Source organism: Hirundo rustica, chromosome 2, assembly GCF_015227805.2.
Source record: "Hirundo rustica isolate bHirRus1 chromosome 2, bHirRus1.pri.v3, whole genome shotgun sequence".
Classification (NCBI taxonomy): Eukaryota; Metazoa; Chordata; class Aves; order Passeriformes; family Hirundinidae; genus Hirundo; species Hirundo rustica.
The window spans coordinates 48,766,438-48,793,865 of record NC_053451.1 but is presented as its reverse complement, the minus strand read 5'-3'; positions in this window follow the sequence as shown (position 1 = coordinate 48,793,865).

Below are 27,428 nucleotides of genomic sequence, written 5' to 3'. Positions count from 1 at the left end.
GAAGTGAACAAGAGCCATCTGTGCACATTGCTCAGGTTTTACTATTTCTGCTCACCCTGAGATTTTTGGTATCAGGGAAATTATTTAGGCTGCAAGGAATAGCTTTTGAGGGCAACAAGGATCTGGTTAGTGAGTCTGTCCTTAGGCTAGGCAAGCCTAAAAGATGGGCATACAGCAGCAGCTGCTTTGTAGGAATGAGGCCCTGCAATTTTTTTTTTTTTTTTTAATGCATACTGATATCCGAAGTGTTGCTGTGAAGGATTTATGCAATGGATATGTGACTATGTGTTCCTGTTCCACTGCTAACTATTCCTGTGTCTCCCCTCTCACTGCCCTTCAAGGCTTTGCTCTGAATACAGTGATGCATACTGTTCCTGAGGAGTCTTGGGAGAGAATGTAGAGGGCATAGATTTCCTTCAAAGCAGATCTTCAAACATCTGTTTGTACTTACAGCACAAAAATTCAGCACACTACAGCCCAGAGCTGCCTGTAGCTTCAAGGCAAACGCAAATGCTCTGAGGTATTAAACACTATAAACATAAACAAGATAGCCTGGAGCAGCTTATCAGTTAGGTGGTAATGGGTGGGGAAAGGCTCACTGCGTATTTAAAGCCCAGGCATTTTCCCACTGATTTTTGCCATATTAGTAATGGGCCAGGGAGAGGAAAACTCTCATGTAATTTAACTGAGAAGTACTGCTCAGGTCAGTCAGTCCTGACTCTTTCCTGCTGTGGTTCCTGCTTGCTGCTGCACTGGGATGCAAGGGCAGTCTCTGCCCAGACACCCTTGGAGTCAGGAGGGGACAGACACAACTGCTCATGCCAGCTCCATTCCTGACAGCCGGCCACCACTACGGCAGGTTACCCCTGGAGCACAACAGAGGTTACACTGAAGGATAAGGGACTTCCCCGGCAGCAGAGTCTTGCTAGCTGGCCACAGAGGAACATCAGGGAAAGGCTCTGGCCCCAGATTATTGTTTGGGTGGAAAACAAATGAGCAGATGAAGGCACTGTCACCTGCTGTCACCTGACATCACTCTGTGACCACAGGGTAGAGTGGTGCTGAGACACAGTGACACTTTTACCATCACCTGAGAGATAGGTATCATGATTAATCCGATAGAAGTTGGTGGTGTTTCAGTCCCCTCCACACCTTCTGGGTGAATGAGAAGAAAACTTGGCTGGCTTGAAGTCTCTATGTAATTTTGTATTAGCATCAAATGACTGCCAGTTCTGGTGTAAAGGAGAGGACAGAAACATGGGGCAGGATCTGCTAGTACTTGAAGCACAGAAGCAGAGCTGTTCTAGGTGGGCATAAGCCATCACGGACAACATCTCGGTATCTCTAGTTCACAGTCTTCTGTTTAGTCCAATCCCAACTCCTTGGAGATTTCAGCTCAAATGCCATTTGGAGCAGCTCTGCCCTGGACATATGTTGTCTTCTGCCAGCTGCACTGCAGGGACCGAAATCTTTGCCAGCAGAGCAGTAAAAGCAGCTGGGTGGGTCACCTCTTCACTCACCTCACCATCACTTGTTAGAGCTCATTTGTCAGAGCCCTATGTCACAACATAAACACTAGAAATCAACCCAAAATGGTTATGGCTAGGCCACAAGACCTGAAAATTCTCTAAAACCCTGCAAGCTAGTTCAATAAATAGTGCCTTCCCCAGGACAGATAATTTGGGTTTTCCAAACAAAACAGTGCCAAGAAGAAAAGCCTTTTACATCAGTATTTTTGGCAGTATGGAAGCATCCCTGTATATTACATGGTACTTACTACAAGGGCAGAAGAATCCAATGTAGATCCACAATCACTTTCGCATTTCTAGAGGCGAAGAGGGGTTTTCAGTCATGTTGAGCTAAAGTGACTGAGCCAACAGGAATTAAAGCTATGCCCTTTCCTGCCTGTTGAGACATGGTGAAAGAAAGCAGCTACCTTAAATCAAAGGGTCCAGATTCAGGGAGGTGCTCCAGCTAGAAATCAGAAGCCAGTTTACAGATACTTTGATAACCTGAGCTTTTATCATTCCACAGGCCCCCAAGATCAGTTGGTGAGGGCTGGATAAGTTTCCTCATATGGTATTTGAAGGCAAAGACAATCTACATTTGCTTCCCACAGGCAAGCCCAGGCAGCTACAGCGTGTTATAAAAAGAGGAGATTAAACACAAGTTCTGTAGCGCTACTGTATGAAAAGATACAATCGGTTCACCCATTGGGAGCTTAGGAGTTAGGATTCTAAATCTGATGTAGGCACCTTTGAAGCACCAGTTTTGTGAAGAATATCCCATGCTTTGTCCTATCTTGAAAACTGAATTGTTTAGCTATTAAAAGAGATTAATGTAATCTCTGTGTCTATGAAATTGGATTTTGAAACTGTTTGCTTACTGTACTATCTCCAGTGCAGTGAATGAGACTTCTGCTGCTTTTCATGTTGCTATAATTACAGGTCACACCTTGTTTGAGCCCAGCATGTGCTGGCACCGCCAGCAGGACAAAGTGCCTGGCAGACTGCAGGAGGAGGCACGTAGCTGGCAGGGAGAGGGAAGCCTCTGCTCCCCAGAGGCCACCAGTGATGCTCTGTGTTGCTTTGGACCCCTCAGTGTGAGCAGACCCAGTTAGAGGAGCACTGAGACAGCTGGGGCAGTGTATGAGCTAGGAGCAGAGGCTGAGGGAGCTGGGTGGGTTTAGTCCAGAGACAGGGAGATGGAGAGGTGATCCAACAGAACCCTACTGCAAATCACACCTCCCTCAGGGGGAGACTGACAGACCCCCAATCCATCCTGCAAGCAACAGATGGACAAATGAGGGGCAACAAACCCAGGCTGGAGCTTGGGAGAAGGAGTGGACATTAGCAGAAAACATGTCCCACGGAGGGAGACTCTGCATTCTCCATCCTTGGAGGCTTTCAAGACTTGGCTAGACAATGCCAAAGCTGACTTGATGTCATGTGATAGTCCTGTGCTCAGCAGGAGCCTGGATGACCTTGGGCCTTCAGAGGACTCTTCCAACCAATATTTTTGTGTTTCTATTATTTTCCTTGTGAAGGAAATTAGCACTCTTCAGCTCCATGGACACCTCTTTTTATGCTAAGGAACTGGTCCTGCTGTCTTCCTTCCAAAAAGCTAACAGTAAAGGTTAAGAAATCCTAGTCCTCTCCACCCCTCCTTCTCCCACAGGCAACTGGGTGTTGAACCCACCTCTAGTCTCCACTTTGCTGCAGAAACGTGGCCTGTGGTCCTGTGAGCATGGTCTAGCCATGAGCGTTGACAGTCCAATTGCTTCACTCAGAACTAAATGGTAGAAGAAGAGATATCCCAGGGCAGGAGGCTATTGCTGCTGGGAATTCTGCTTGTCATCAACTAACCCAGACCGTGTCTCTCTGCAGCAGGTTCTGTTCACTTGAGGATCCTGGCATAGTTACTTTATTGCTGCTTCCGCTCACGCACACCATAGACACTTCAGCAGGCTCCTTTTCCACTAACAGAGGGATCATGAAGCACCCTCTGGCCGCCTGAAGCAATTTGTCTCTCTAGCCAGAGATCTGCAACTCCATGCTCCAATCTTTGCAATGTTTGCTAACCCTTTGCATCCTCTGGATGTCCTCTGCCAAGTTACCCCTCTCTTGGGAAAAGGGGATCTATTTGCTGAGTTTTTATTTACTCATCGTGGCAGACAATCTTCTGACAATCTGTCTCTCTGCAGTGCTGCAGCCCTACGCTGCTGTCCTGCATGGGTATGGGGTAAAAATAAAAACACAGATTTTTTAAATGGTCATTCTTTTCTTTTGGCAGCAGATGAAAATCCAACTCACTTTCTCTTTTCCAGAAGTAATCTTGACTGCAGTGGCTTGAGAAGTGCTCTGACAGTAGCAAGGTTCTTGTTAATGACAGATTGCTCCAGGGAAGGGGACGATTTGGTGTTCTGATACAGGGAGAAGGGCGGAAGAGAAAGAAGTCAAATGAATGGGTGCCTGTAGTTGCTATGCTTCTCGTGATGTATCTGTCAGAGACTGCAGAAATGGCTGGGTGACCAATGGAAACACTTGTGTAATATGGGGAGCCCCACACCCAAAACACCACTGGCAGAGACTGTGTCATCACCAGCAACAAGCTGTCCAACACTGGTGGAAGGGACAAAGAATCAGCATGTGTCGTCTGCTCTCAGAGAGAAAAACAATCTTTTGTATTCCTCTTTCTTTTGGACTTTGTAAACAGTTTGAGACTGTTTATGTACAGTTTTGTCCAGATGGATACATCTGGGTTACTTGTTCTGTCTGTTCTTTTCAGTTTTAGGCACCTCCTCACTAACTGCTGTTTCTTTGACCAAACTTTTGCTCTCTGAATTCCATAATGCATCAACAGCACACACATACACAGCCCCAATACCACCCTCAAAGCCTCCCAGGGCTCTGAGATGCCCTCAAGGCCAGATCCAAACCCTAAAGTGAAGACATGATACAAAAGTGCTGCCTCAGGGCTCCTCTCCACCCACGAGCGTTCTGGCAGCCGAGTGCCTGTGCTAGCCTTTTCACCCCAAAGTGCATTCAGCCCATGATAACTTGCTCCCAGCAGCTCTGTTAGTTACCCTCACCCGGCAGACAGCAGCCCTACAACCTCTGCTCACTGTGCCAGGTACTGACAGGGCCAGACATTCTGGGGAGCCCCGCAGCAGCGGTATTGCGGTGGCTCTGATAAACCTAATTAAAACAGATTGAACGGAGACAGAAGCAAAGGCAAAGATGGTATCACTGAAAGATGACACGGAGCAGCTACAGTTCCCTCAGATCTGCACCAGCACCAAACGCTGCACCTTGCTGAAATGTGCTGCTATTAGAAAATCCGTCTGCATGCACCACATTTTCAAGTTTCAGGGAGACTGGCACAAAGTCTGGGGGAGCTGCTACATTTATGGGGCTGTATGCATGCTCTGGAGCTGGAGGAGTACCCAGTGAGTGCTGGGAGCTGACAACATTTTATATGTACACACAGCTTTACACACAGTGTAGCATTTACTACTGCTTAAAAGACAACCCTGCTCTGACCTACCTACAGAGAGGATCTTGAGTATTGATTTTAAAGGCATGTGGATAGGCTGGAATGCAGTCATAGAGTCATAGAATAATTTATGTTGGAAAAGAGTTATAATAGCATTGAGTCCAACTATTAATCCAGCAGTTCCAAGTACACCCCTAAACCATGTCCCCCAGTGCCACAGCTACACATCTTTTAAATACCTCCAGGGACGGTCACTCCACCACTTCCCCAGGCAGCCTGTTCCAGCACTTGACAATCCCTTTGGTGAACGATTTTTTCCAGGTATTCAGTGCAAAGATCCTTCTCCCCCTCTGAGACAGGTGTGCCACCTTTGTCACCTGCAGCCCTGCTGTCATGTAAACTGACCCATTACCCAAAATCCCACAAATTTTGCAGGTGACAAGCTCAGAGCCAGGTATCAATCTGTTGTCTTTTCCTGTTTCTTTCATCATTCCCTGCTATTGGTAGGATAAGGGAGAGCACTACCTGTGGTCCAGATCCCTTAACCAATTGTCCCAAAGCCTCAAAGTGTCTCCTAATTGCCCTTGGACTTCCTGGTGCAACTTCATTTCTGCCTACCTGAAAATTAAATAGTGGAGAACAATCTGAGGGCTGTGTGAGGGTAAGAAGCTTTCTCTTCACATCTTTAACCTATGTCCCAGAGAGGCAGCAGACCTCCCTCAGAAGTGGTTCCAGCCAGCATATTGGGCCTTCTTCTCCCTTCAGAAGAGAGTCTTCCATGGCAATGACCTGTCTCTTTTTTTTCATGGACACAGTTTTGACACAGGTTGATTTAACCTTGGTGACAGCCCCATGCAAGATGAGACACTGTCCCCATTGCTCAGTTCTGCTAGCAGAGCCTTGTACCCATACCTGCTCCTGGCCCTACATGATCCTACCTATATCCATCCATTTTTTTCCTGCAGTCAGCTGCTTTGGAGCATGTATGGAGCATGTATGTTCCTTGCTGAGAATCCAATGCAGAATGATCCTGGTTTATGAGCATTTAATCTCAGGGACTGTAACATTAACAAAACACTTGGTCATATTAATAAACGCCATCCACATATCTGTAGAATTATTAGTTAATGCTGCTCTCTCTTTGGCTAGTGTAGCATAGCTAAGTTATAAAAACAGATTTGTACTGATAAGGCTCCCAGACCAAAAATTAATCATATTTGCCATCAGCAGTGTGTTGTTGAGAGTATAAACTGAAAACTCAGTAGTCACCAACCAACAACATTGCCTGAGCACCAGAAAACATGGAAAAGTTCTTGACTCTGGCCCAGTAGGGCTGCCACTTCAATATTTTTGAAATTTAATTAAGCAAATGTCATCATTCCTAACACAAACCATCTTGCAGTGAGCATGCTTTTGAGTGCTCAAAGCAGAGCAGAAAGGAGAACTGGAACCCTGAGGAGTTAGGAATTATTCCCATATTAGGTACTATTTCCACAATGAAATGCACTCCCAGTTTATCCATTTTCATTATGCCAATTTATTGTATTCATGGACTAGGAGATGCGTGCTAAGATTAAAGCCTCATTTTTGTAGGTGCTACATGAACAAGTCATGAAACAGTCCCTGTTCCTACAGACTCCAGTGTAGTGCCAGGGTGACCTGGTAGCAGAGGATAAAGGACATTGCCAGTGGGGAGAATGTGCAAATTGATGTGCCCAGCAAAAAACCCACATTCTTCGGAGCAGGAAAAAATTTGCTTTTTGGGAGAAAACTGTACAGTGTGAAAGTACACATGGGCTATGCAGACATCTCATTTTTGTTTAAGGGTGAGTGTAGGGCTTATGAAACAAGACAAATAAAGAGCCTGAGAAATTTCAGTTCTCTCCATCTAGAGAACAAATGTATCAGGCTGTTCCACAGCGACCTGCCGAGCCTAAATTTAAAAGGATCTGGGAAGAAGAGGACAGTTCAGACTCTGTACCCATCACAGCTTGCTCTCTGTGTTCCCACTTCCATCAACATCAGGATCTTTACCACCACTTCACCACAGGATATCCCCATCCTTGGAAAAAGGGCCTAAGAAAACTACTACTTGCAGACTTAGATGTGACAATAAATCTACCCACTGTCTGCAGTGACTTATAACAGCAACTTGCATTTTCCAAAGGGATTTTGGCATGGAGGAGCCTGAATGTAATGGTTAATGTGTGGAAGTCTCATGTTTTGAAAACAGGCCTCAACAGTGTAGCTAGAAAGCCATGAAGGACTTCAGGATATACCTCCACTGCATCAAGTGGAGGTGGTCTGCAGAGCCCAAGGTGCCCCCAGGGCCAGAATCAGCATAGCCAGGTTGGTCAAAGCCTGGCTGAATGAGCTTTGCTCTTTCGCTGCCATGTAACCCGGTGCCAATGCAGATACATCCCCTTTCCTACCCCCACAGCACCCCTGCATGGCACTGCACAGCAGCACACGGTGGTACAAGCTGGAAACAGCTGCTGTGGGTGTGGTGGGGACACATCTGCAAGAGCTCACATCCCCCCATCTATGCTGGGACCTCGGTCATTCCTCACTTCTCTGAAATGGCCACATGATCTGTTTCATAGGAGCTGGGAGGACCCAAGGGGGCAGGTGGGACACCCAAAATAGCTTTAAATTCAGTGGGGGGTGGAAAGACAGCTGAGAGAACAAGGAGTGGTGAGACCAGACACTGGAATCTGAAGGTATAGGCAGCAGATTATTAATGAAGAGGCTTGTTAAAGTGTCTTGCTAATGTAGCAGTGAGAAACCTTGTTATTACTGTTTTCAGCACAGAGTGCATATACAACAGGGTATTGTGAAATCTTGAAATCTTTGTACACAAATACAGTTAGGAGAAGAAAAAAAAGGAAAACTTGGCCATATTTCTGAGTATACTCTCATACTATATTCAACTCTCATGCACAAGTCCTCACACCCGGCTTAATAATCATAATGAACTATGAGGGAAAGGTAAATAGTCTTCATTCCACGTCTCAAAGGATAATAGTAAGAAGGAAGAGATTTCAAGCATTGGTAATGACTTGTAGAGCAGCACATTGCTTAAAACATTGACGATGAGCCAAGAAATACCCCTCAAGGCTGCAATCAAAAACAGTTTTTGGCTCTGTGCTGTGAACAGAAACTTTATTTGATCAACAGAATTATTGCAACAGACTTGCTGTTGAGAGTCTGGAAGCTCCTCTCTAACGTGGCACCCCTCACTAAAAGCTGAAGCTCCTGCATGGGAAAGCTCTGAGCTCATGAAATACAGCTCTGGATCAGAGCTTCAGGTTAATTGTGATGACCACTGAGGAGAGTTGATGCTTCTCCCTTGGCTGGCACAGAAGTCTGTGTAACTTTTCACGGGGCAATAAGAGAGATCTGAGACTGGCAAAAATACTCCTCTCTGTTTTTGCAAGAGAATGCAAAAATTTCCTTTTGATTTGGGAGAATGAAATCAGCTGAACTGGTTTTTTGTGAAGAACTTCAGCCTATTGCCCTCAGCAGCAGCGCAAGTACAGGGGCAATCTCTGACCTATAGATCTTTCCAGGCTAAGAAGAAAACAGATGTGGATTAGCCCCCCTCCTGGCCAGAAGAAACACCCACCTGCCAGAGTATATTGGCAGGGAGAAAAGGAAGGAACTGAAAATTAATTTTTAATAGAGTTTCTCAGAAAATGGCAGACCTTCTCAAAGTATTTCAGACTTTTTTTTTTTTTTTTTTTTTTTTTTTATGCTAAGTCAACATTCCAGTTGAAATCTGGAAAACTGAAGGTCTATTATTCCTATAAATATCTGCCATCAGAAATGTGTTTCCTGCTGGCATCACTAAGAAAAAAAAAAGAGTTCTGGGAAGAAAGGGGGTTGTTAATATCAGAAAGAAATTTTCAACAAGAAACAACAAGTTATACAGATCTGAAAAAACAAAAAAATGATACTGACTGCTCCTGAATACCACACACTGAAACTTATCCAACTAATTGCTCAAGGACCTATGGATAATTGGCATCTCCATGCTGATGGTTGGGTGATCTGGCAAAACAGAACCTTCCCCAACCATGGGAATAAAATTTTTTAAAAATGTAGAGGCTCCTGTTCAGTAGTGCACAGAGACCTCAGCCTGTGTCAGAGGCAGAAGAGGTCTGATGCAAACCAGACATCAAACTCAGAGCTGCCTGAGTTCCTTGGGAGAGAAGAAGGAATTTCAGAGTAGCATGCCACAGGAGAGAGTCCTAGAGCCCAGAGAAGCAACTAGGTGCTCACACAAGCCGTGATCAAAAAGACCAGAATACCAAAAAACTAAACAAGCTAGAAATAAACATATTTTGGGGATATGATGTGTGCTGACTGACATCCAAACACTGAAACAGCTTGCCCAGAGAAGTGGATGCCCAACACTGGAAATGTTAAAAGTCAGGTTGGATGATCCAGTGAAAGATGACCCTGCCCACAGCAGTGGGGGGGACCAGATGATCTTTGAAGGTCTCTTCCAACCCAAACAAAGTTTATGATGTCTTACTTCAGCACAAACAGCCTAAGCTTTTCTGGTTCTGACAGTCTGAACTGCCATTAAAAGCAATGTGCCTCTTCCAAATACATTTTTTTTTTCAAATAGAAAAGCACTAACCACAATTTTTTACCCAAAGAACAGGGCAACTCAAGGAGTTTTTAATGAGTTTTAGGGATTGTGACTTCCTTATTCAAATCCAGGCAATATGAAAAGAGATGATAATTGTTATGTTCAAAGATTTACCTTTCCAACAAGAGGGAAGATAGAGTGGCAAATCTATCTGCAGAAGAGGGGAAACACTGGGAAAGAGGAAAAGCAAGCATGTGTCCAGTGTTGCCTTCAGGCTTTATGTTTGACAGAAACAAAACAAGACACCTATAAAAAATATAATGTTTTCCTGTATGAGGGTGATTATATGACTGTTACACCTGATTCCTGCTTTAAAAACCATGCAGTGTCTTCATTGCTTGGTGATGGCTGCAGGTAGAAGCATCTACAGTGACTTAACACTAGTGAGCCCTGCAGAAAGAGTGAAGGGGACACCGCCCTTGCAGGAACAACTTTGTGAGCAGTTAAAGCCTGTAAGGAAAGTTAGTACCTACTACTGTGAACAAAAAACCTATTTGTAATTAAAAGCAAATCCCAAGAAGACTGTGTTGCATCGGTTGGAAGGACATACGGATTTGGGGTGAACTGGGGAAATCTCTCAGGTTGACACTCGTGTCTTCTGCCTCAAAATGCCCCAAGAGGTGTCTAAACACAATCCTGTGCCATGTGCTCTAGGATGGCCCTGCTTGAGGAGGGAGTTGGACCAGATGCCCCACTGTGGTCCCTTCCAGCCTGACACATCCCATGATTCTGTGGTACTCAGGAATTACAACTGAGGTAAGACACAGGCATTTCCCACTCCCAGTGCTCCCTTGACAGGGTGCTGAGGACCAACAGTGCAGCACTGGTTCTTACTCGTGTCTCTGTGCAGCCAGGGACCTGTGGCTGGACTCCAGGTTCGTAAATAGGCACCTGAGATCAGGCGCTGGCCTGGTCCCCGGCCAACCCCAGCAGCAGAGCCCTGTGTAGGTATCTCAGAGGCTTGCTCAAAGGTAGACACTGATGCAGAGCCTCCCCTCACTGTTCACAGGAATTACTGAGACCAGAGACGCGGCTGAGACGTGGCTCAGTGCATTGCACACTGGTCACAGGGAGACACCACGAGCAGGGCCATGGTTATTTCTACCCCTTCAGGAAAAGGGGTTCCCCATGCTTTCCTTACACAGGTTCTGCATGGCCCCCTGGATCCCCCAGAGTTCCTGCCTGACAAGGAGGGAATGGGGCCTGATGACAACACTGCGGCTCCCTAGCATGGGTAACATTTGATGGTTCAGGAGAGCTGGGAACAAAAATCAGGCTTGAAGCAAACAGCTCCGTCCTATCCAGCCACGCAACATGACTCAACAGATCCACACAGGCAGGGCTGTGCAGGCTGTGAGAGGAAACCAGACACAGAGCATGCAGCGGGCTGGCAAGCTGGGCTTTTTTTTTTTTTTTTTTTTTTTTTTTTTTTTTTTTTTTTTTTTTTTTTTTTTGGTGGACTCTTATCCTTCTCTTGTATTTAAGCAACACTTCCAAGCAGAAGAAAGGCTGGAAGAAAGTACTGACTGACCATGGGATGGGGGTTTCTCAATAAGATCTGCAGTGCAGCTAAGAGGGATTTTGCCTGCTTTTCCTAAAAATGCATACAACTGGTGACTTTGCAAAGGGACGGAAAGAAGGAGCCACAGGTGCAGGGAGAAGGCTGAGATAGGCAGGATACCCTGTGGCAGAAAGAAGCTCCTCAGCTTGTGTAACTTGCAGGGTAGAGAATTGCTCCGACAAGTTACACAGGCTTCTACAGCAGCTATGAATTTGATCCTATAAAAAACAAGCGTCAACAACTTAATCACATGCCTGGGTCACATGGAAGCAAGGACAACACACAGTAGCAAATGTTGACTTTTTTTTTCCTTTCCCTTTCTTTTTTTTTTTTTTTTTTTTTTTTTTTGAGTGTGTTTGTTTTCTAACATAAAGTGGGAGTGAGGAGTGAAATTTGGGTGGGGCTTTCTACTGTTCACTGGGAGGAAATAGAACGTGTTTGCAACAGCTGCTGCCTTGTTTTGCTCTCCCTCGGGAGCAGGGGGCTCTCTCCAGGCTCTGTCAGGCTGGTAATGCCGCAGTTTTCTCGGGACTCCCAGGCCCCAGGTTGTTCTGCAGGCCAGAGGAGCCCTCACACTGTCTCACCCGGACTCATCGACTGAGCCGAGCTGGCGTGGGCTAAGGGCAGGAGCCTTGGCCGAGCGCCTGGCGCAGGCGTGAGCGGCTGGCAGCAGCGCTCGGCAGCGCTGGCTTTGGAGAAAGATGACGGTATCCAGAGTGGGCGATGCCAGGATGGCGGCCCGGGGAGGAAGGCCGTGCAGGGCGGCTGTGCGCCCGGGAGCCTGAGTCACGGGGATGCAGGGCGGCTGTGCAGGGCCGCAGCCCTCGGGACGTGGCCGCGGCCCGGAGCTGACAGGGAGGCCACCGGCACCTGCCCGAAGGAATGCGGGCTGGCACGCCTGTGCCGCGGGCAGGCCTCCCTGGGGACAGGCCGACATGTCACCGCAGCTCGGTCACACCCCGGCCCCCGCCGCCCGGAGAGATTTTACTGGTCACTGCGGGGATTTCATTTTTATTTTTTTTCCGAAAGACACACGTCCAAATCATCTTGTCTGCAAGCATCTCAGAGTGAAACAGTGAAACTCACAGAAACCTGTGTTTCATACTCTTCTGTCTCCACCTCTCTTCAGAGACCCCGGAGACTCAAATCAACCAACAAACCGCCTTTTTTTTTTTTTTTTCTTTGCAGTTTTCAATGAAAACCCTGTCCTTCCTTTACCTACTTCTGTCATGCAGTATCTAGTTACAGCACTACAGGTCTCACACTTGTGGTCCATTTCCAACAAACTTGTCCACACAGATTTTTGCAAAGGGCCGAAGTCACAGCGGGTCGGCCGATGCTCTGCCTGCCCCATCCACCACTGGGAGCACAGCAAACCAGCCCTCCCAAAGCTCTGCTATCCTACACCATCAGGGCTTTATATAGGTGCAGCTACTTCAGCAAAGCTTTACTGATGAACCTCGTGTGCACACACGTAAAACAGCCCAAGTGTGCGTACCTGAAGCTGGGAGAGCTGCATGGAGCCAGGCTTCTGCCTCCTCAGGCTGCGGCTCACAAGCTCAGCCAGCAGCCAGCTGTGGGGCACGCTTGGCTCAGTTCTTTCCTTTTAACTCCTCTGGTACAATTAAAGCAGCATAGACTCAAATGTGGCTGCAGTGATGCTGCTATAAAAATACAGGAAGGGAAACTAGATTTGACAGAGCATGACCCTTCATACTTGCATAACTGTTCACACTGGTACTTCTACCAGCATCAAACTCCTTGTGAAAATGTAAATTATATCCCCAGCTGAAAGTCCTGCAGAGGCACAGACACTGTGGGCAGATAAGACCCATGTGGTACTCAGTGGGAACAGTTTGTGTCTTGCAAAGTATTCTTCTGGTTTAGAGGAGCCAGAAATATAAAGGAGAATATTTGCTTTTTTTTTAAAAAAAATAGCTTGTTCTAAGGAATGTCTTTTTCAACCATGAGAAAATACAACATGGAAGGGATACAGGACCTAATAACCCACCTGGAAATACTTTGTATGGAAAAGCAGTTGAGCCAGTTTGGTGATTGAGCCAAAAAATTATCAGACAGGCCTTCCTTGATATGATTTGAGTTTGTGGCAGCTTTTACAGCCCAGCAGGATTTCCCAAAGCTGAGGTGCTTTTATGCTGCCCGTGTATGTGCCTGGCCTTTATTGCAGTCCTGGATTTTGGCCAAAGTGATTTCTGTTTGTGAGGGAGTGAACAAGTGAGGATCATTACAACTTGGAAGGAGCTCAGTTCTTGATCAATGAGAGCTCTGGAGACATAGAATGGGACAGAACAAGTATAGAAATGTATCACCATGTGGGAGCTGATAAGGAGATGGCATGGTCCTGCAAATTTCAGCTATTTAGGACATGGTTTGCCGGCTATGGGACAACTCTTATGCAGAAGTAGGGGAACCTGGATGCAGGAGAATAAGAGGTTTTCAGTAAAATCTGTGTGTATCTCCCACTCTGAGGCAATTGCTCATCAGCAGATCTGTTTTCTGACTATGGCTTCTCCACAGCTGTGATGCTGCTCCTCATCCTTCATGCCGATGAGTGACCATACAGCCTTGGGAGCAGCAGTGTTAAAAATGGTGAATTTTCAGAAGTCAACAGCAGAGCCTCTGCTGCACTCTCTTCAAGAGGAGGGAAAAGCAGATCAATGTAAAGGTAAAGATGGGACAATTCATAACCTTCCTTACCCCCCCCAAATATTTTTTCAAGGCACAAAAGGACTTCTAATGAAACTATCCCACTGCATGAAGGACAGAACAAATGAACTCTGACATCCATGAGGCACCTCAAGTAGCATTTCCAAATGAAAATTTATGGGTCTTTTAGGAATCTTATTTTGGGGTGAGGGGAAAGAGAAGAGGAAAGAAGAAAGGTAAGTTCGATGGAAAGCTGCCGTTCTTCCCTGAATCTAAAATAGAACTTGGAAGTTTACCAACCAGGCATTTTTGTCTGGAAAACACTAACAGTGCCGGTTGGGCACTGTCCAAGTTGAAATACACACCAGTACTGGATGGGGATAGTGCTAGGGGTTTAGATGTGTTCACTCTGAAATACTTGCCAAAGAGTCCCTGCTATGGCAAGACTTGGGACCTCACAGCAGCTGTTGTTTTTCTACATCACGTTATAGGTTTGGCTTTGGGCCTCCAACTGTACAGCCTCAGGGTTTCAGGGAAGTGTCAGTGAGTTCTGGGGTGTAGCTTGCCCTTTACACTCAGTGCAGATTCAGTCAGTTCACTAACTGGAGTCCCAGGAGTTTGTTTGGTCTTCTTATTCTGAGTTTGACACCTGCATTTGGAGAGATTACTTATGCCCAGAACTGCACTTGCAGCAAGAGAGTGGGAGCTAAGGGATGTCAGAGTGTGGTTTTTCAGGAGTGGTAACAGGACTGTTTTGTTCAGTCCATGGGTGTTTTTAAAGGAATAAATCCATGTCTAGCATGAATCAAGGCACAGAAGGAGCAAAAACCTGGGAATCTGGACATTCCCTGGACTGTGGTGGAATTTCTCATTTGCTAGAATTTAAGGATTTTTACATTGATATGTACTATGGTTGGTGTTTCACACAGTATTGATCCTTGCCTTGAGTCTTTGGGCGTTGGATGAGGACAGAGGATGGGATCACAGTTTTCAGCTTGGGAGGTTTCCTCCTCCTACTGAAAAGACCCAGACTTAACCTTGCTGTACAATTGATCTCACGCATGGTAAGGAGAATTTTGAGTTTTTTTTGTAGACCTCTTCCTCTTTCTTCCATGCTTGCTGTGATAATATTGGAGCACCCACCTTTTCCACCTGCTTCTCTGCAAACACCTGCCCATGCAATTCCTCTGTGCTTCACCTTGTGCTGAACGTGATGCTGTTCTTGGTGAGTCAGATCCAATGAGGCATCCAGATGATTTGACTTGTGCCCAGGGAAAGCATGGTGCCAAAACTCTTCTTTGGTTCTGCACCATGGGGAAACCCTTTATCCAAATGGGTTTGTGTTTCCTTGCTCCAGCTGTCCCCAGTCTCACACTGTCGCCCTTAGTGGTACACACTTCATGTACCTCAGCAAGCAAGGCTTTGCCACCCGAGGCTGCTCTGAGAATATCTGGTTGTTTCACTGTAATTTGGAGGGAGAAGCTTGTTTTCCTATTCTTGCCTGGGGCACAGCATAGCTCTTGAGTAGGACTTGTATTTCTGGTTTCTTCACAATACCAACTTTATCAGCCAGACCAAAGCTGAATTCCAGTTTTTGCAAAGAGGGTCACAACAAGCTTGGCTAGAGCCTTGTGCCAGTTAGCTGGGACTACATAGAACACAGCCACTAGTTCAAGCAGTCTCTCTCTCATAAACACATAGAGCACCTCAGTATCCTCTTGCTTCTCTACTTTCATGCTCCAGCTGCTCAGAAACAGGACAGGATGCAGTAGAGCCAGTGTGTATATGTCTGTGTGTGTACCTGTGTGTGAAAGGTGGGATAAGCATGGTTCTTGCTTTTGGATAGTGTAAAGCTGGCATCCTCACCGGTGGTAACTTCCAAAGGGTGAAGAGAAGGCACAGCAGAGCTGATCCCACATGGTATGATCACTGATGGAGCAGGAGAACTGGCCTCAGTTATACTCTCAGCAGATCAAAGCTGCATTTCCTGCTGGAAGCCAAGTGAAAGGTTGTGTGCCTGTTTGGCAGCCTGGCGTTTAGATAGGGATAAGCTCGAGACTAACACAGAAGCTAATGAGAGGGAGGAGACTGGGAAGGTATTGAAAACTGCCCTGAGATGCAGATGACACAGAGGAGCCAAGCCTGTCTCTCTGTCCAAGTACTGAAGTACAAAAGCTTGCAAGGACAGGGAGTCATGTGATGTGTGCTGGAGCACAGGAGCCTCTCCTGCAGAGAGGGCAGATGCTGTACTAGGTCAGGATGTCTCATGGAGAGAAGCTGAGTGCTGGGAGGATGGGAGGTTTTCAAGGAGCAGTACAACCCGTAGCTCTGAGAAGCAGGGTCTGGCATGAAAGTGTGAACAGACTGGGGTTTTAGTTGAACTGGAAGAGCTAGAACATAGCAGCTGAGCAGAAAAGTTAAACAAAGTGGTTTTTATCCACTGAGAAAGTACTGGAAGGTAGTGGCTGGCCCTTGGGAATAAGTTAAATGAGCCAGAGAGCAGCAGTGATAAGAGGGTGGAGGTGTTCTTGATGCACTCCCTCTAGGCTGGGCATGTGCTCCCTTGTGTCTGTGTGTTTAAACTTGGGAAGCTGATTCTCTTCTTTTTTTTAAGCCAGGCAACTTATGGTAGTGTAAGCAGATCTGTCTCAATGCTGTGGTGATGGCAAAGGAGATTTTTGAGAAATGGGGAGTAGGAAAGGTTTGTGAAGTGGCCTGTGCATTTCTGAATTGTGAGGCTAAGTAAGAAGCAGCTGGGAACAGGTGTTACGGCTTTGGGATTCCTGGGTGGGTAAAAGGTTGGGAGGACATCAGTAGAATATTGAAAGATTCTTGGCAGGGAGCTTTGGGTGAAGGAGGCATCTGTACAAGGTGGTCTTGCAACACTGCAGGGGCAGAGATGACCGGGTAACCTGAGCTTGGGTGTGAGGCAAGGCCATAACAGGATAGTGGGGAGATGGTCTGGCATGTGACTACAGAACCCCCAAACCAGCCAACTCTGTACTCCTCAATACTGTAACTCAAAGGAGGGTTATTTACTAAGACCACCTTTTTTTTCTTTTCAAAAGAAAAATCAGTGCTTCATCAAAAGACAGTATAAAGCAAATGAAAAAAATAAAGTCACAGTACCAGGAAATACAGACCAAACCCACATCCCCTGAGAACTAACCTGTTTGTAGCTTTGCATCAAAAAGTATTAGTCCATTCATTTATTGCCTATTAAAAATTCCCTTTGTCCCTTCTCAGTTGTGGTGCGTGCTTGAGATCTTAAAGATGGCACTGTCAGTCCTTAAAGCAATATTTGACATCAATTTACTCATTAACTTTCAAATGCAGGACACTGAAAACCTTTTCCTAAGGGCATCTTTGCATTCTGTTTGAGAGAGTTACTGTTGTTATCCCACCTCCCCTGAAGGGTTGTTTACAATACCATCTCTGCCTTTTAATCCTCTTTTCTTTTCATGTCAAACAAACAGTGTTAAACAGAACACAGGGGGAAAAAGCAGATCTCACACATTATAATTACCTATAGTTAACTGAAGAAATGCTTCACAATTAGAGGTCTCATTTTGCAAATTAATGCATAGGAAGCTTTTTCCTATGTTTTTCCAGATAAAACCTCTGTTCCTTCAAGCTCGAGATTTGTATGTACAGTAAGTCAGATAAAGGGTTTCTGAGTTGATGTTCACTCTGTGAAGAGGTTGAGCTACCACAAACAGGACTTTCCTCATGAGATCCTCTGCAGAGGGATGTCTTGAGATGAACACACAAAAATGTGGGCAGTACTAAGATGTTGAACCGTGACAGAAAACATTACATTTCAAAACTGGCTGCTGTTTCCGCTGGTTATTTTTACCGTTTCCCCTAATTTCTAACTCTTTTTGCCCTGTGTCTGAGCACTTTAAGACATGTGAATATATTTAGTCACAGTTTTTCTGTGGGGAGGTGTGGGACTCCACATTTTACAGATCTGAGAAGCTATCGTTTGATGAGGACTTCTTTCAGCAGCAGCACCAACATAAGCATCCCCTGATTTCCCCTTCCCCTTTCCCACCACTCACTCACCTCTCAGCTGTGCCAGTTTCTGTGCTGTGGGGGAAACAAATCACAGAACACATCCAGGTTAAAAATAGCTGGAAGAAAGTGAGAGAGAAATGAATTCCAGAACCTGGACTAATATCCTATATATGCATCCAAAGCCAATACAACAGAATGTTTTTAGCTCAGATTCCATCTGTCTGTCCGGCTCCATCAATAATTTGTACCTGACTTCACACAGGACTGAAAGGTAGAAATTTTAACAGCTACTGATTTCCTCTCTAAATTTTGTGCAAACTGGTTGCTGTGTGAGGGGTAGGGACCTCAACTAAAGAAATGCAGCCAGCTGTCACCTGGCTAGTGAGTATGTGCATGCTGGCTGGCCGAGTATGCATTAGCTGATCAGGCAGCATATATGGACCTGACTGCAACCCAGGAAAGGGTCTTAGAGCATAAAATAAGGGAAGATTGGGGCTCATTGCAGACATTTTATTTCAGGAGGAGGGGAGAGAAGGCAGGTGAGTATGAAGCAGTGGTCAGAGACCCTCAGGAAACCAAGAGCCATTAGTTCCACTGCTCACAAGGCAATTTGTTTCAAAAAGGCCTGAAATTCTATAAAATGAGACCTCTTCTGCACGTGAGCCCGTAAATCAAGTGAGCCTGTAAATCATACAATTTGGGAGGAAGCTGAGAGCTCAGCCCCATATTCCTGTTTAGACTTCAGCAACCACTTCTGCTTTTAGCACTCTGAACACCAGTGGAAACCACGGATACTGATTTCTTTCCCGTACTCAAATGTCACTTAAAGCCCTTGTTTCTCCTGAATAAATAACTCTTTTAAGCACTTGCTTCACCTCTGTTCCTACCTGCCTCCTTTCCAATCTACAACAGCTTGCCAAGAGCTCTGCTCCATTCTCTTCTTTCATATCCTTCATGCCTTCCCTCTGACCAGTGAATGGCCTCAAATTCGGTACAGGGCAGTACACAAGATACTCAGTGAATTGTGTCTGAAAATGATGAGTATTTTGGTGCAAACAAAAGCTGGCTCTTCCTGCCCACCCCTTCTTTTCTGAGGGAAAAGAGACCTTGGGTCTCCTCACTGCTTTTGCTGATCTCTAGAGGGGACTGGGTGGGATGGGAGCCACAGGGTGGAACAGTAGCCATGAGACACCCTATGAGCCATGGCTGTAGTCCATGGTCAGGAAGGAAGGGTCTTTATGTTCCTGTTCTGAGGTGGTTTTTCAGTATCTGGTTGCACGTGCAGGATGCAAGAGGAGCTGTTGTGGCTGCTCGTAGTGGACTGTGTCTGTGTGAAGCACACACTGTCTTTGGCAGGGGAGCTTTCATCTGATAGAAACTGGGTCTATTCCTACCATTTGTGGTCTTCCTCAGTAAGAGAAATTATCATTGCCATAGGCAGGTCTTGGGTTTCTCCAGGTGGGAAATTGGAGGTTTTGGGCAGTTGGGGATTTTCCTGGTGTGGGAAAACCCTGGGTGACTATAATCCAGTATATTGGGCTGTGTGCCATCCCTGCTGCAGACACTCAGGAACATTACTGGGAGCTGCACCCAGTGTGATCTGTTTGCAGATACTCCAGTCTCACCACAGGTATGGAGCGGGGTGTGCTGGGAAAGGCCTGAGAAGGCTCCCAGGGAATCTGCCTCATAATTTCCTTGTCACTGCATACCTCTGGGTCTACTCCAGTCTGCACACTGCGGGAGCTGCTCAGCTCCTGCAAGAGAAGCATCTTCATAGGCTTTCCTAGCATTGATTCTACTTCCGGAACTAGTTCCTATAGGGAATTTTCCTTCCCCAAATGGAAGAATGTAGCCATTTTGCAAGGTGCCACAGGGGACCTGTAAAGGAGATCTAAAGCAGAAGCCAGGGCTGCCTTGCTGGAAGGGAAGACTAGAAGGTCCCATCTTATCTCCTCACCAGACACAGGAGCAGGGGAGGTGCTGGTGAATCTTTACCAACATGGAGCAGCCTCATGCAGAGCAGAGTGGCCATTACATTGCCGTGAGTGATGTTAGGATCTTGCTTTATTCTTGGGTAACTACGGAATTTGGGGAAGTGGTGGCAGGGGAGAATAATCAGAAAACTGGCAGAAATTGTGTAATTGGTGTATCAAAGGTCGTTTTACTCTCCTCCGGTCACATTTTAACAGTACCCATTTTATTCTACGTGCCAGTAAACAACAAAATTGTTACTGATAAAACTTGCCTTAAGCAACAAGACACATGTGAACAATAAAGCACTAAGAGCCACATTTTCAAAAGTGTGTGTGCAGAAATGTCTATTGTACAATGTATAAGCAGCATGTGGTCTGGATGTGGCAAGCAGCAACGGGAGAGGAAAAGGGGAACAGATGGAACCTGTACATGAGTGACAAGAGCGGACGTAGGCTCAGATCAAGTTTTGTACTGTGCAGAGGCTGAGCTTTTGAAAAGCCTTAAATAACAACCACATTTAAAGGAGGACTGCACTAATGGGGCATGCAGATAAGCACACCAAATGGTGCAACTGCAGAGCACACAGCACTGCAGACAGTGATATATACAGAGCGTATGAAAAGTTCGGTCTGACACGCCAGCCATGCGTACAATCAAAGGTGTGCACATTTTAGAAACATCAGCCTCCCTGAAACCTCAATGACTTAGCAATAAAACATCAGGAAACGATAAGTCAGGGTCAGAAAGGTCTGAGAATTCCACACAGCTGAAATAAAGATTGAGCAAGAGGAATTAGCATCAAGAAATCAGATTCAGATGTTTAAAGCTGATTGTCTGAACCAAGTTAATATAATGCACCATGTGTCACTTCAAAACGTTCGGATCGTGCAGCTGGGAAGCCCTTCCCATGATTGTGAAATGCAGCAGTTCACTGTATCTGAGAAGGCTGGGATGGACATGTCTGCCTGGACACGAGCAGGCTATAAATGATGAATTGGGATTACAGCCTTTAATGTCCCAGTCCAGTTTTACCAGTTCCCCAAACCACTAGCACAGAAAACAAGCCCTGCAGCAAGGCCATATGAAGATTCTACCTTCACATGTTCTGGACTTGCTTTCTATCTCCATTCATCTCCCCATGGACTGAAAAAGTTCATGCTCTTTTTTCCAACTGTGAACCACTCTGATGATCTGCACTCCTTGCTCTCTTACTTTCATCCTATTTAAAAGAACCCCTATTCAGCTACCCAGTCTTTTCAAGGAAAATTAACCTCTCTCTGTCTCTTCTACCAAGTCCAGAGTTCATGGCTCTAGAAAATTATGTTTTTAATCAGTCAGTACTATGGGACAGTCCCATTTTCACTCATCCTCACACATGCATAGAAGGAAGCCCTTACCTGTATGAATGCAGACCAGCACGACAAGCACCTGTGTGGGAAACTCTAAGTCTGCAAAACTTGCGTGATTTCACCACAAACTTTTTTAATCTCAGTTGGATTTATATCATCTTACAGATACATGTGTATTGTGTATGCTCCTTCAGCCTAGCAAAGAATCCAGCACTGCTCACCTGAAATCCACCCCTCACAGGAAATGAGCATTCTATAGGTATGAGGATTTTGCAGAATGGCAACTTGTTTTGTGAATTTGTGAAATTATATAGCTGGTGGGAGTGGCTCTTTCCTAGAAAAAGGTCACACACTCATCAATCCTCGGGTGAGAAACTGATTAATTGGAGATCAGCATAAATTCTGTACTCTTCCATGCACTGTTTTATGGTGACCAGTTCTGGATTGGGGTGATAGCGTACACACAGAAATATTTGACAATGCAGGTATTAGGCTCTCATATCACAGATCTTTTCTCCTGTTCTGTTAACATGCATTTTCATGGCAGCCGGACATGCATTATACAGCTGTGGGCTGAAATGCTCTCTGGTACATTTCTAGTGAGGCCAAAGACAAATGTGACACCATGATTTATGTTGTGAACAAAAGACACCAGGGTGTGTCTCTCCCCCATCAGTAAGTGGCACAGCAGAGCTTTTATACATGGCATGCTCCTCTCCCACAGCCACCTCCAAACAAAATAGGGTAGCCAGCCTAAGGGTGAGGGCTCAGAGGCAACAGGCAGAGCTGTGCCAAGGGATGCTGGAACCTGGGCCCTCTCCTGGGGCAGGTACAACCAGACAAAGCTATTTCTTTCAACTCCAGCACTTGCTGATTTCAGAAGGCTCTGTGTAAAATTCAGTGTCTTCTGTCACTCAAAGCTGAAGTGCACAGCCTGGGTTTTACACCCAGCCTATGGGAAGTTGGTTGGGGTTTGCTCTGTTGCTGACAGCTTGAAATTTCCATTTGTAGCTCCTTCCTGTTTCCTATTCAGACATGCATCATACAAACCCAGAGAGACTGATCAAATGTACCAAAACGGTGAGAAGACAGGACATTCCCTACCACAATGAAGCTTTTAGTGTGCCTAGTCAGCACTGAAGCAGCAGAAGCAGACCTGGGCAGGCACTTCCCATACCCACATCCTGCAGATACACACCTTGGTGCTGATGGCTACCTGAAGTCCATGGCTGCAGCTCCCATCCCACCTGGGATGCCACCTGGCATAGTCAGACATCAGAACTTAGGGACTGGGAAGTATGCTGGGGCTATTTTATTTTATTTTTTATTTAAAGCTTGCAGCACTGCTGCTGCCTAATAGAGAGTTGGGTCATTCATTACTAGTTGTGAAAGGGACAGTGTGCATGCTGGGGTGGCATACATTCCATGTGTCCCCAGCATGGGATGGCATCTCTAGGAGGGATCACTTGGATATATTTATACCAGACGTGTCCCTGATTTTATATGTAGGGAAGGCAGGACTTGCTGCCTGGAGCCCATCCCTGCCCACAAGCCCTCCAGTCCTGAGATCCCCATGCCACAGGGCATGTTACTATATCAGGGGATCTCCTAGCCACACAGCACCTCACCATGCCTTGCAGGGAGAGCTGATGGAGTCCATGACAGTCCAAGGTGGAGTCCCACCTTGCTGCAGTTGTGCACAAGAGCTTTGGTTGTCTCCAGTGTCTCTTTGCCTCACCCCATTAGCACAGAGTGAGTGGTGCCAGCCACATGGTGAAGAGCAGGAGATGATGTATCTAAAACAAGGGAGGAATTTTAACCCCCTTTGCTTTCCCTTTGTCCCACCCATATTGCACCTTCCATTAGAATGACTGAAATTATCCAGTGACATAATTCATCACCCATAGAAAACACAAACCACGCAAATTCCCCTTGGAAATTTCCTGAGGAAACAGGCTTTCTAAGCTCTCAATGCCTAGAAAAACTCCCTGATCAGTTACTTCTCTCCCAGACATTTTATTGGGAACTGAAGCTCATTGGATCAGTGATTCACTCCCCACTCAGCACTGGCTGACCGCATTTTGCGTGCCTTGGGATAAGAATCATGTTATTCTTTGCTCGGGTCCAGGACACCTCTGATATGTGCTAGAAATCTCTGGCTTGTTACAATTAAGTTTACTCCAAATTTTATGGGAGAGGCATTTTTGTGCACTGCCTTTTTTATAGGGACTTAAGCAGGGTCCACCCAAACCACCAGATCAACAACACAAAGAAGTCAGAAAACACCTTAGTATGGTGCTTTCCATGCCTGTTTGTATAAAGCTTGTTTACAGCCAGCAGGCCAGGAGAAAAAGGTCATTTATAGTATGTGCTGTGGCACTGCTTGCCTGAATTTTAGGAATCAGCAACTTTGATAAACTCTTGACGCAGCTTGCAGACACAGAACGTCTCTTCCGCCTACTGCAGGAAGCCGGTCAGGGTATCAAAGATCAAAGTTGCTCACACCAAAGCAAGAAGGTTACATACAAGCAAAAAAGTAACTACAAATGCTCAGGTTTGGATGCAGGGTTTGCATGCCTTGGTCTCTAAATTTGACCATAAACCACTTGAAGCAATTAAAAAAACCCCAAACACTTGCTGCAGCACCACCCAGATTACTCACATGCTAATCCTCCTGTTGCAGGGATAACAAGATGTTATCAAGATGTTTGATATGACTTTGAGAAGACGAGTTTATTGAAAACCGTATTAGAGACTTATTTAGAGAATGTAATGACCTTAACTGGCTTTGCTTTGAAAGGGCTAACAAAAGAGTATGTGACCTGAAATGGGCATATATTGCAGGGAAGTCACTTCCCTCTGCTACATATGCAGCATCTGCAGAGCAGGCAAATATTTATCAGGAACTGAAGCTCATTGAATCAGTTAATTGTTTAAATAAACCCTAAAACCTAAGAGATTTTTTTTTTAGTATATCTCAAAAAATCAGAAAGGTAGTCAGGACCTTTTCAGAAGTTTTCCTGAAATAAGTGCCCCTGGGATAAAACACAGCTAGGAATGACTGTTGAGAAACATTTGGCCAGCTCTGGCAGTTTTGATGCAAACCTGACTGCTGCTAAAGTCACTGCTGCAGGACTGCACTGGGAGGAAAGACTGGCAGGGAAATTCAAGCTAGAATGTCTGCTCTCTCTTCTCTCTTCTTTGCTCCACTACAGAATAAGAAATCAGAGAAAAGACAAGCCTGTTTTTTAAATTTTTTTTTGTTTTGGTGGCTCTAGTGGGCTCTTGCACACAAACAGGATTCAGGATCATTTTGGGTTTATTTCCTTTCAATTCTGCATCCCTGCTCTGTTCTGGTTCTATTCTCCAGCTCCCTGTACAAACAGGATCTTTCCTCAACAATGTTCTGCCACATCATCTTCCTTCCTTTGTATACAGGCTGCTCCTGCCTGTTACATACCATGCGGCTTCCTAAGGCACCTCATTTCTCAATGCTAGCAAAAACAGGAACCAAAAGCAAAGCAGCAATAAAATGCTAAATTCTCACCGCAGTTAAAAATGAAATCTTGAAAGTTTCCGATTCAAGATGACTTCTGTTAACGGATTATTTTTCTAATTTAGTGCTCTGCAGTGTACGTGCAAATGAGGTGCTTGTAGTATTTATCAGATTCAAATGCCTCTCCAGCAAGGTTTGCAACGCTGACCCGCACTTTTTCTCCTTTTTTATTGGTGTTGAAAAGTGAACCCAGCTGAGCAGAGTACACATTGCTTCACTGTTCACCTCTTTTCTCCCATCTTGTAAGGCTTTGCTGTCTGATTTTTGCTCCAGGGGGGTTCAATAGCATGTGTACAGGGATAAGAGAAAACCACAGGCCTTGGTACATATTGCACAAATGCTGTTATTATTCTGAGGCCTGAAGAAACAAGGAAGGAAGCTTGAGGCTGGTGGTTTGGCAGGTGTGAGGCCTTTTTTGCACAGACATCTGTTTCAAGTGGTAGCTCTGGGCTTGGGGATGAGCAGGGAACGCCTGTCGCTCCCACCCCTTCTCTGTGTCACGGCACAAGGGGGTTTTAGGCTCCTGATGAAGCGATGTCAGCTCCTTGCTCAATCTGTGCTTCGAGACTCTGCTTGCTTGTATTTGTGGGGCAGGGCTGCAAAGAGAGGAGATTCCTCCCTGCAAACTGCCTGAGACAGAGGCTGCTGCTGCTGCTGCTGCCACGCCAGCACGCACGAAATGGATGAGGTTAGAGTACAAAATGGGTGAACAGCAACATGTGCGCAAGCTCAACAAGCCCAAAACTCCATGCGAGGACCTGATGAAAACCGTTTGGATGCTACCACATACCCCACATCAAAGTCAACTTTTCTAATCCCACTAGATTATTTCTAGTGTTTTGGGCAACCCTACTAGTGATCCCATTACAGTTCTGAATAGGCTGCTTCATTTGGCAGGATGTTACAGCACACTCTCTGTGATGCCTTGCACCATATTTGAAGGAATTCATTAGGGTTTGATGGTTTGATGGTTAATTATCTATGCGATAACATATCTGGGACTCCACCTTAGAAATAATCTAGAAAGAAACTGCAGGTTTTTGGGCTGGATCCTGCTCTACTAAACACGTGTAGAGAGGAAAAAAGGGTTTGCATAATATCCTCCTCGGCAGGGATTCTTTGGGACAAGTTAGTGTTGAGCCACATTGTTATTTTAAATGACAATAGGTTCTTTCTCCTGTAGTTCACGGCCAACTTTAATGAACATTTAGCAACTTAATTATCTTTAAGCCTGCTACTCCTCTATTACAGATTGCTGACATTGGTCAGTGAATTCAGAAGTTAGTGGGGGAAGGGCAGATATGCAGAAAAGCAGAGACTGAGATATATGTATACAGCTGCCCTCATTTCCATAAGAAATCAAGCTGAAGCCATTTCAAGGCGAGGGACTGTGGTTAATCCCTCCGAACACACTCATTAATACATCTCATAACAAGTCTCCTTGTCCACCGACAAGGAGAGTCAACCAAGCACCACTTTAGTCTGGGCAGGAGAAAGGCTACAGTTTCATAGGGGCTGCTGTGTTTTATGGCTTCTTCAGAGGTTTAAAGCTGTGCTGTGCTGTGCTGATGTTCCTTAATTCAGAACAAGGCGTAGGTGATGCGATGGGAGAACTCAGCTCCTGTCTTTGCTTCCTGTCGCAAATGACAGAGTAAATCTGCTGATGTCAACACCAGAATGGGCAAAATCCGAGCAAAATGAAAGGCTAGGTAGCATTTTGACATTTTTGAAAAGGAAAGTGGAATTCCTGACATGAAGCGTCTTTCTGCCATGCTTAACGTCATCTCTACAACCACCACGTCATCTGTGGTGGTCACACGTGAGGAGCACCATTGAAGCACCCACAGAAATCTAAAAAACTTCAGAGCTGGACTGCAGGAAAAAAAAAAAAAAAAAAATTGTCCTGAAGATTAAAAGGAAAATAAGAAAAGCAAGCCCCACACAAGGAAGCCTGATGTTCCAGCTTTGGTATTTTATATATATATATATATATATATTTTATTTTTTTTTTTTTCTTTTTCCTATCTGACAAATACCAGCATGACAGCAAACAGAACCCTTCTCGTTCACATGGCAGCACAGCTTAACTGTGCTGGTAAGTGGTGAATTGGCTCTTTGCTCTAGCATGCCCCTAGATAGTACCATTAACATGTGGTTATCGTCAGAGAGCACATTTGGTAGGAAATTACACCTTGTTACTTCCCAGATTATCTGCTCTCTATGGGGTAAATATTTTCAACCTCGTGCCGGGTTTTAGCAGCAACATCCCTATTAAAGTAAATGGGATCTGAGCGAGGGTGAATCCAAGCACGCAGTGCTGGGACAGTCCACCTATAAATCTTCTGTGTCTTACGCTCTGCGCTTTATTCGCTGACAAAGGGACAAGTGTTCGCTGCCTTTGTAAGGTTCCTAAAGCACAAAGGGAGGGTGTGTGCTCGGCATTATTTCCTGTAGCTCTGGCTGCTGCTACAGCACGACAGCCCGGAGCAGGAAGGACACAGGGATTCCTCAGCTCCGCGGCGCAGGCTGCAGCCACGCCAGCGGGAGCAATGTGGCTTTCCAGGGCCAAGGAGTTCAGTTCACTCTGGGCCGCAGTGACACGGTGATAAAATTAGTTTTGAAACGGCAGCTACCTTTAAGCCAGGAAGTATT